The 11,035-nt window shown below is 45.0% G+C and overlaps 1 pseudogene; it reads left to right on the forward strand.

The window, feature by feature from the left end:
* Positions 1 to 8,680, forward strand: part of LOC101573219 — a 36,010-nt pseudogene extending 27,330 nt beyond the window's left edge.
* Positions 8,681 to 11,035: the final 2,355 nt, after the last annotated feature.

Raw genomic sequence — 11,035 nt, forward strand, 5'->3', positions numbered from 1 at the left:
ATCTGCCTGTTTACAGCCTCCCAAAAGCTGGGATTACAGGCATGTACCACCACACCCAGTCTCAATCGCCCGTCTCATGCACCACTGGGGGCAGGGCTGGCACAGCAGGCCCAAGGGTTGGGGATCGAACTCCTGGCCCCTACATCTGCCTAAGCAGGAGCTTTAATCCGCTGAGCTATTTGGTCAGGCCTGTCATTGGAATTTAATCAATCAGATGCTCTCTTCTGAAGAAAGAGGGACTGCTGTCTTGTATAATAGCTGGGACTGCTCTTTAGAATGGATGAGCTGGGGGCTGAGAGCAGCCTCTTGCCCCTAGCACAGGAGCCAAAAGCAGAGGAGCCCATCTTCTAAGAAATGAGAATGAAGCAGATGTTCAAGCAGAGACCAGGAACCAGATGAGATGAATTCTCAGACACTGCCTGGTCAGCTACCTCTTCCTAAAGCCTGGCTTTCCCTGTGCCCTTGGGTTTTATGAAACACCTCTGCTTTCTTCTGACAAATTCCTTTCAATTACATAGAACAGCTTGAACTGGATTTTGATCCTTGTAAACAAAAAAATCCTACTGATGCATGAGTTCTGGCACTTGGTGAATATTCAATGAATTTTGTGTAATTGATTGATTAATTCGTGCACCCACAGCCAAGAACAAGAGGTGATGAGAGAAGGACTCAACAAGTGCACTAGCAGCAGGATCACTTGCCATGTGGGGCCCCTGGGATGGGAAAACAGCTTCTCCATCCAGACAGTGTCCCGCCTTTCCTGGAGGCAAAGCAGAGCCAGCCCCTGGGAGAGAAATGAGTGGCCAGGAAGGACGTGCAGCAGTAAAACCTCAGTGAGTGCTGATGTGACAAGAGCCCATTCCTCTGGGATTTCAATTTAAATCTCCAAGTCCTTCCAAGCTAGGTCCAGCTTGGAATCCAGGCTCCAACTAGCCTAGAGGCAATCTGATTAGTCACTCAGCCGCAGCCACAGCCGCTGCTCTCAGAACATCTCCAGGAAACTCCCAGCTCACAGGCATCCGGAGCACAGTGAAATTTTGAGGAAGTGGGGGCTGATAGCTTGAGTGAAGGATAAATGCCAGCACCACAGCGCTGCAGATGAAGCTGGGTGGGAGCTGGCAGGGGCTGTACATCTACTTCCTGCCAACACTGTCCCAGCTCCAGGAGAGCCCCGGGGTGTGCTGGGATGCACATGGGATGCAAGTCTGCAGCACGCAGTTTCCAGGAATGCTCTTCCAAGAATGGTACTCCTCTGGGCACACCAGGATGGCACTGAGCTCTAAAAGGTAAAGGACATGTGGTGAGGGGGCCAAGCTGTGCCACCGCAGATGAGCAAGCACAGGTAGGAAATGCACAGAAGATCCCTGGGCTTTGGAGAGAGGAGCAGATCAGTCTGGGTGAGCAGAATGAGTCCATGTGTAACCAGGAAAGCTCTGCATTATGAACTAGCAGGAGCTGCTGCTGTGGCATCAAGTAATGAAATCAGAGCCACAGTGGCCAAGAGGGGCACCAACAGGGCAAGGCTACAGAAAATAGATGGCCAACACTTGCACAATGAGCAAACACAGATGCCTCCATGACAGTGGCTCACAGTGTCAGGTAAACTGAGTTCTGAGTTCAGACAAGGCTTCTCTGTCTGAGCAGTTTCTCTCGGAGAGTATTGCCCAGTGGAACTTCCCAGGCATTTGCACAATCCATTCTGTGCCCGTGCTTTCTAATCTGTTCAACAAACAGGGTCTGTCTGAAGGAGACATGATACAAACATAGGCCACTAGGTACAACTGTCTCTAAGATCAAAGAGTTATCAGGGTTGGGTTGAAGAGAAGAAAACTGGAAGTGAATGTGGGAACTTGTATCAGTTTTCTGATTGCTGAGGCCAAAAGACTCAACATCCAGAGTTAAAGGGAAGGTTTATTGTAGTTCACAGTTTTTAGAGATTTCAGTCTATAGTTGACTGGCTCCAAGGCAGGGTGGCATGGCAGAGGGACAACGCAGAGAAAAAAATAGTTCATGGTGGGCAAAGGCAGCAGAGCAGCAAGCAATGAAGTAGTAAAATATCAAGCAAGTGGCCATAGCCCTCTTTCAATCCCTTATATTCTTTCCAAGCTGTGTGTCTTTCGGGCAGGTAGCACTCACACCCAGGGTAGCCCTTCCCATTATCCACACTCAGAACCATGCCAAACCAATCAGTGGAATGACTTAGTAATCACACACCCTTAATCCCAACATCACACACCCTAGATCCGGCCAGCTCTGAAAAGCCCTACCTATGATTGTGTGAAACCTTGGGGGAACATCCAGACACATGCCATGACAGCACCCTTAGTCTTGGGGATTGCTAAGATATAGGTATCAAGACAGTGTCACCATCACCATATACCAGGGAGATATATTTTGGATATGAAAGGAATGTTTGATGGCTTGAGAGAGGAACCTGTAGAAAAGTAGATGGTTGGAAAGAAAATGCCTTGAAAGTGAGAACGACCATTCCAACCTGCAGTAAGAGGCAGCCAGGGAGGTGAAACACTGCCCACAGCCCCATTAGACGCTAAACAAAAAGCTCACCTGCAAAGCCATCAGTTCCTCATCTGTTTTGCCTTCCTGGAGGACTAGCACCAAAGTGGGCCTTCCTTCTTAGGGGCTCTGGACCCACAAAGAAGCTGATCCATTCATAAGATCAAACACAGGATGCCCATACAACATGGCTCAAGCAATGACATTTAGGGTTAGACAATAAGTTGATTCTACCACTTAGTGACTACGAACCTGACTCTCCCTGTGGCTCAGCTTCCCTGGTACAAAAGGAGGACAATGATCTCAACCTGGGCCCATGGAGATAGCTCAGTAGAATAAGCGCCTGCCTGGCAAGTGCAGGGTCCTGAGTTCAATCCCCAATAAAAAAAAAAAAAAAAAAAAAAAAATCTCAACCTCCCTGAGTTTCTGAGTCCACTAAAGGAAATCTTATGTTTGAAGCCCTTGCACTGAGACAGGTATATGAAACTCTAAGCAGATGATAAGGCCTTCCTCTCATCTGAGCTGGCTAGCCCTCCTCCTACTGCTGACCCACCCTCCATGTGTCTTTCTCAAGCTCCTCAAAACAGGCTTCCTTCCCTACCAGAATAGGACTTGTCTTACCCAAACTCCCATGCCCCATCTCTGTCCTCAAATAATCAGGCAAGGAAGTATCTTTCAGATAACAGATCTGAGAATCCCTTGCTGAAGAACTATCACCCAGGGGAAGAATTTATATGGTGCAGACTTTTTATAAGAAATCATTGAAGGGTTCCCTAAGCCCTGGACAGACTCCCCAGTTTTACAAGTGCATTGGGACAGCCTTGTCTCCATGAAGCACAACTCAAATTTCCTACACTCACAGAGAAAAGGAATCAATTTTCCCTAAATTCCCTGTCTCCAGTCCTCCTTCTGAGACCGTACTAGAGGGGGGAACGCATTGCCTGTTTGTGTTGTAGTGCCTCCCAATTTTATTGCAAATTAAACATGCGTACATTATAAACAAACAATAGATGTCTCTAGAGCAAATATACTGCTTACAGACTCCTCATAAATTCTTCAAGAGGAGCTCTTTGCAGTTTATAGCCTCAGCACGATTTTGAGTGAGTTACAGTCCTGTGTGCGTCTGTCAGCAAGCAGGCTTCTCATTTCCGGAGCTTATGGCCACACTCTCCGGTCTCCCATTCTGCTACAAACACATTCAGGGTTGGAGTTCGGTGAGGCTCCAGTCTCACGCCAGCTCCCTTTCTCTTTCCCTCTATGCTCATTGATTTATAATAATATTCTTTACTGCTAACAAGTTCAGAACTCACCCCTATTCACCCGATCACAGAAATCTGTGGGACATGAAAATTGGCCCCATCTATTCATACTTAGTTTAATTGGAGCTTGATGTGAGGAGACCAAGGCCCAGGGACATTGAGGCTAAGCATAAGAAACCCACACTGCTTTTCCTGCACTCACGCACCGCACACTCACCATGCCACACATCGCAGAATGCTTCTATGACCAGATGTGTGGGCCCTGCCCCACATGCTCCAACAAGTCCTCCAACAGACCGTAACTGGGTTCCTCTAATTCAATTTAATTCTAACATCATTTGCCTTAAGGTAGTATCAGATCCCCCAGGTCAGTGCTGAGTCCCACCAGAGGGGCTGCACTTCAAATACCAGTTACCCACCTTAGGTCTTAGCCTGAATTTCTAATCAGCTGGATCTAGATTGGAGGTTCTTTCAACCCTTACATCCAATTCAGTGGGTTTGCTCAGACAGCTCACAGGACTCAGGCACACATGGTTATTAGTTTACCACGCTAATAAGAGATATGGTAAGAACCAAAGGGACAGCCAGATGGAGACAGATATGGAGGATGGCCAGGAGCTCAAAGGCTCCATGCCCTCACTAGGCCACTGCCCAGGAACCCACATATAGTCAGCGAATGGAAAGCTGTCCACATCCTGCCATTCCGAGATTTCCTGGGGGCTTCATCATGTCGGTGTGCTGGATCACTAACTCAGTCTCCAGCTTGCCTCCCATTCCTGGAGGATGAGGGATAGGAAACTGAAAGTCTCAAGATTCCAACGTGGTGACCCACCCCATGCAGAAGCCCATGGGAAGGGAAGAGGGGAGGAAGAGAGGGTAGAAGAATGGGGGGAGAAAGAATTAAGATATAGCACGCACAGGTACAAATTCCCTGTGATGAATGTGATCATCATGTATACCTAAACTGTACCAATAAAATTAATTAATTTTTTAATGCAAAGGACACTTCTGTCACTCAGGAAATTTCAAAGAGATTAGGAGCTCCATGGCAGCAACTAGAGTCAAAGACAAAGTTAGACAAAAGACGAAGTTAGCATCACTCAGGAAACTGCAAGGACTTTAGGAGCTCTGTGCCAGGAGCCAGGAGCAGAGAAAAATATTTACATGAAATGCATCAGCAATCAAAGAGGAACATGGAAGCAGGACCAGTGCATGACTGGATTGTCATTCCTGAGGAAGACAGAGGAGACACAAGCATACAGGACGGGTCCCAAGCCCGGAAATGGACGGGAAGCACGGGGATTTCCAGGGTGGATCTGGGAACAAGTTTGCACAGGACAGGTTTAGTGACTCTTTAGAAGATCCATCTCACACTGACTCTTTGTTCTACAGTCTACAGCAAGTCCCCAAGGGCAGGGATCCAGCAAGCCTGGGCTCCCCTGGGTGGTTTCCATCTCAAAAGACAGGGAGAGAAGGGCTCCTCCCACACCGCAAATGTTATTTTCAGAGGGTTGATTTGCAAACTTGTCAGAGCCCTTCAGGGACAGTGTGCAACAGAGGTAAAAGCTTGGGTTTCACTTCTTTCCCTACCATACTAATGTGAGGAGGCTTAGATTCCAAGGGGCTGGCTGACCAGAAATGTATAGCTGTTACCCAGAAGACCCCTTCCCATTCCAGCGAGCTTGGCAGCCCATCACACCCCAAACTGCCTCCATGGCATTCCTGCCTACCTAGACATTACATATGATGATTTTTTGACTAAGCAAACTTGTTTTCTGAGCATCTCAGCTGTGTCATGAGACCCCTCAGGATCACTGTCAGAACTCAAAGACCTCAAAGTCAGAGTAGGGAATTACAGTTAATTCAAGTGATTTGGCCCACGATTATGTGCTTCTCAGAAAAAAAAAAAAAAAAAAAGACACCTAACAAAAATACAATACAAATTTTGTTTTTGCTAGATATCCACATGTGGAAAAATAAAGCTGAACTCTATGACTGGTTAGAAAAATTAGCTCAAAATGAATTAATTCAAGATGTAAATTTAAGACCTAGAATAATAAAATTAACTAGAAGAAAACAGGAGAAGTGGTTCATGACCGTGACTGGCAAAGAGTTTTTTTATTACAGTCTCAAAAGCACAGAAAACAAAAGGAGACTGCAGCACATAAAAAGCTTCCACAGAGCAAGGAAAGCAACCAGCAGCATGAAGAGATGACCTGCAGAATGGGGGAAGATACTTATGAATGATTCATTCGTAAGAAGTTAATATCCAAGGGATGTAAGAAACTCATGTCACTGGCAATACACAACCTAATTTTTAAAAGGACAAAAAATCTTTTAAATTAGGCATTTATGGACCTGGGAGATGGCTCAGTAGAATGAGCATTTTCCTGGCAAGAGCAAGGCTCTGAGTTCAATCCCCGGTTCCACCAAAAAATAAAACATAAAAGTAAATGAATTAGGCACTTAACAAAAGAAGGCATACAACATGCCAACTCGTATACGCACAGTAGCTCAGCATCACTAGTCATCAGGGAAATTCAAATGAATACCACAAGGAGACGTGCCAGTAAGAGTGGCTTTCTATCAAAAAATGAATAAATAAAAGATAACACATGTTGGTCAAGGAAATAGAAAAAAGGGAGCCCTGGTGCATTATTGGTGGGAATGAAAATCAGTACAACCATTGGGGAGGTCATATGAGGGTTCTTCAAGAAGCTAAAAGATATCAAAGAGAGATCTTCATTCACATGTTCATTCAAGCATTTTCGCAACAGCCAAAATAAGAAATCGATTTATATGGTCATCAGTAGATGGATGGATAAAATGTGATCTATATTCACAGCAGAAAGCTATTTGCCCTTAAAAATGGAGAAACTCTTGTAACTTGAAACAACATGGATCAATCTGAAGATCATATTCAGTGAACTCGGTCAGGCACAGAAAAATACAAGATCTCAATAAAATTCTAAAAATCTCATGGAAGCAAAGGGTAGAATATTAGTTATCAGGCTAGAAGATGAGGAACCTAGGGAGAAGTTGGTCAAAAATGGTGTAAGTTTCAGTTAGGAGGAATAAGCCAACCACCCATGGTGGGTGCTGAGAAATACGAGCCAGCAGAAGGAATCTATTCTACAACATGAAGACTACAGTTTATAATAATGTAAATTGAATATTGTCAAAAGAGTAGATTTTAAATATTCTCGCCACAAAAAAAATGGTAAGAATGTGTGTGACAGCTGTGTCAATTGCTTGTGTTAGCCATTTCACAGCATACATGTGTATCAAAATATCTTATTGTACACTATAAATATGATTTTTCATTTGTCCATTTTCAATGCAACTTTGTATAGGTAGAATCATGCCATTTTTTAAAATACAGCATATAGAATTAAGAAGAATCTAGGTCTCCCTTCTGCCTGGAGTGGACCCAAGGGATACTAAATGGAGATGCAGTGGTAGAGTGAGTTTTGAGCTTTTCAGTTTCTGAAGAGCTGCTCACTGGTCTACAGTGAGGGCAAGTTCCTACACAAAAGGCATTGGCTGGATAGCCAAGGCTCCACTTTGCTTCATGGCAAGAGTGTCAGCTCCGAACCCCTCCTGAGACAGATTTGCACTTCCTGGGGGCGCCACTGTGTTTAAAGCTTCCTGGGTAGAAGGACTCCCAAGTTGTTTTCCAGCTCCGTACACATTCTTGTGATTGGAACCGAAACTCTCAACATTAAAAGGAAGGCTGCTGCCGCCAAAAGCATTCATTAATAAATGATGAGAGATTGGAGAAGATAACAATAGAATCTCAACTAGCAATTGGATTTCTCTGAAAGTTGTAACTGTTTGTTTCCAAGAACCTCTGTTAGTTCCTTGGCAGTGAGGATATGTGATTTTCGAAAATATCAGTAATTTTTCCAAAGTGACAGATTTCCTTAAGCTAAATTCATGGATTCCCTTTATCCAGGTCTTTAAAGTCCTATTTGAGCTGGTTCCAGCGCTGCTTGCCTCTGGCCTGGACTCACACTGTTCACTCACAGCCAGTCCTGGATTGTCGGGTACGGGTACGTGGAAAGTGCTCTGCAGGAAGCCCCTCCCTGCTGTGCCAGACCATTGCTGGGATTCAGAGGGAAGAAGGGAAGAGGGAATGTGATGATTTCTACCGACCAAGCTCCTCAGCAGTCCTGTGGGGAGCAATAAGGCTAAAAGTTGCAGTTGGCATGATGTACTGATGACAAACTGTTCATTCGAAGCTCCATGCGTTTTGCCATTTCTTTTATAATTAGTCCATGTTTGCAGGACAAAGCAATTACCTTCATTGTGGGGAGCTGTTGGGTGGACACAACACATCTCGATTCTTCTCATTTCACCTCCTCTCTCACCCTCTTCCTTCCAGCTCTAGCTCCCAGGCCCACCTCGCTGGCTCCTATGATCCGTCTTTTATTTTCCTCTTTATTTATACACGGGGTTTCTCATGGAAGAGAAGTCATACAATATTTAAGCTTGTGTGTCAGATTTAGTTCACTTAACATGGTCTCAAGGGGCATTCATTTTCCTATGCATGACTCAAATGTATCTTTCTTGCTGCCATTTTGTAAGCTTGATGGAGACAGGATGACTCCAGATCAGTATGCCTCCCCTCAGAGGAACCCAAGATGCTTTGCGGCATTCCTGGCATCTCTAACCCATCCTAAGACCCATCACTCCCTGTGGTAAAATTGACTGAGCTCAATACCAGAGAACAACTCCTTATTTTAGTCCTGTCTGATATAGAACCCTCTCATACTCTTTTCCGGTTTCCAGTGCTGGTGAATAAATGTTCACGGAGACTGGAAATTATATTATGGAGTGCAGATTTTAATGAATACGGGAATGCTTTTACCCCCAATTTATCTCTGCCTTTTGGCAAGAAAATTTGACTGCATCCAAAAAAGTTTCACCATTCCATAAAGAAAGGCAGCTTACATCATGAAAAGCTTATAGCTTTTCAGAGTAAAAAGAAAAATTTAAGCCGGAGGTGGTTTAAAAAAATAATCTTTCTCATATACCCTACAAGAAACAAACTACCCTATCCAGGCCCGCAGTCTGTGAGATTTGTAGCAGGAAATCTTCCTAGTATTTGATGATTTTCACTTCCACTGAGACCGGCACATTTCACAAGCACAATAAATGCCTTTTTTCCTGAATTTCTTTCCGGCATTATCATTATTATTGCCATCATTATTAAGTTAGGCACTGGTTTTGCCTAGAGCAACAAGCTATCAAAAAGGAAAAAAACCTTCAAGGCTCTCCCTGAGCCACCACCACATCTAGAGTGGATCTTATATTAGCATTGTTGCATTTTTATTGCAATCAGACTATGAGTCTCCCGAGATCTGAAGAAAGCCTCCCACCTTTGTGAACAAGAAAGCCTTCCAAGGCTGTATAGATTTTCCCCAGACAAATAGAAATAGTATTACCCAGAGAATTGCAACTAGTTCTGCTTTCACCTGAACTAACAAAATTTCTCCCTGGATTGCCTTCAAACTTCTTTTCAGCTGGGAGAAATTCCACCATGCTAACGGGTTCTCAGGTGGCACGCATGGTGGGTGCTGAGAAATGCGAGGGAGAAGGATTGCTCTCGGAAGTCCTGTGGTGTCCTAAAGTACAAAGCTGAGGCCTGCTTGGTTCTCTAGTCCCTGGCACAGAGGAAAGGGTCCTTGTTGAGTTTCAGCAGGCTCTAGGGAAGAGGCGGTTCCAGCTGGTGCAATACAATGGCCCTGGGCTTGGGACTGGCAAGTACTTTCTGTCCTACACTGACTTGCAGAAGGCAGGGCCACTGTAGGGTGTGGTTGGACGGGAAGAGAAGGCAGGGGTGATGGAGTGCTGATAAGGGAAGAGGGTGGGAATTGGTGGAACTGCGCAGACTGGAAGTGGTAGTTGAAATGGTCTATCCATTCATTCCCAGCACGGCATCAGCCAGTACCTTGGGAAGAAGGGCTTTAGGCAGCAGATTTGGGTGTTTTATCACCATCTGAACAGGAAAGGAAAAAAAAATGAGCAGAGTGTAATTCCCAGCCACAGAGAGAAAGTTTTAGTTGGGATCCAATCACAAAGAATGATTATAATATAAAGTATCATAGACAGGCAACTACAAGGCAGGGCTTGAAGCAAATGCCCAGTCCGACAAAGTCTAACACAGAGGCAGGAAAGACAAAGATCAGAGGGCTTTTCAAATGAAGATAGGTCACTTTTCCCATTCCAAACATCACGTATGGTGGTGCCTTAACTCCAGGCTCCCAAAATAGTGGGCTTGAGGCTCCTACCATGAGCTATGTCCCCATTAAAATATCTGAGGTCCTGGACCTGCAAATAAGAGGTGCTGATGGAAGCCAAGATAAGCAATGGAAAGCTCCAGACCCTGCCTGACCTCCAGAAGTTCCTAGGGAGAGTTCTGAATCTTGGTCACTCAGGTTCCAATTGAACCAAAACTATATAGTCTGATGGAATAATTTTTAAAAGGTGATATTGACCCAATTTATTCTCTTTTTTATTATTTGAAAGAAATCAGTAGGTGTTGTAATGTCCTCTTTTAGGGGGCAAATCCAGGGCCTTGGTTTCTCAAGTGTCTGAAACAAGGTTCAGAAAAGCTGGTGGGTGACTAGATGTGTCCAGCTCTGGAGACCACACCAAGGTCCCCTGGGGCCACCAAAGTCCCCTGAGGCTGCCAAGGTCCCCTGGGGCAGCCAGCTGAGTTTATCAAGACTGCAAATTAGGAAAACTGACCATGTTGCATAAATCAATGGCTCTGGAAAAAAAAATTCTAGAAGCTTGTGAGGAAAGGAAAAAGAAAGAGATCACTTACAATCACGGCACCCAGAGTAGAGAAGGAGATAACAATTCTCTCCTCAGCATCATCCAACTCTGAGGTGAGTTGTTTGCCCATTTGTTTGTTTTGGAGCTGGGGATCAAACTCAAGGCTTCATGCACCCAAGGTAAGTGGTCTACCACTGAGATACATCCCCAGTCCCAGCTCTGAACTTTCAAAAACTTGTACCCTGTACCAATTGTGGCAGTCATAGTGCAATCAGAAAGATTTCCCTGATGGGAAGCGTTTTAAGTAGGAACGAGTCACTTAGGGCACAACCACTGAGAAGACTGCGCAAAGCTTAGGGAGCAGCAGATCTTCATGAAGTAAGGAAGTGACCCAAGGAGAGAAACACCTGCCAATCACTTCTGCCATCCATGGGCCAAAGCAAGGGCTCCCAGGAACTCACCCATGTAAACCTCATCTG

This window comes from Octodon degus, unplaced genomic scaffold (assembly GCF_000260255.1).
Source record: "Octodon degus isolate 3935 unplaced genomic scaffold, OctDeg1.0 scaffold00067, whole genome shotgun sequence".
NCBI lineage: Eukaryota > Metazoa > Chordata > Mammalia > Rodentia > Octodontidae > Octodon > Octodon degus.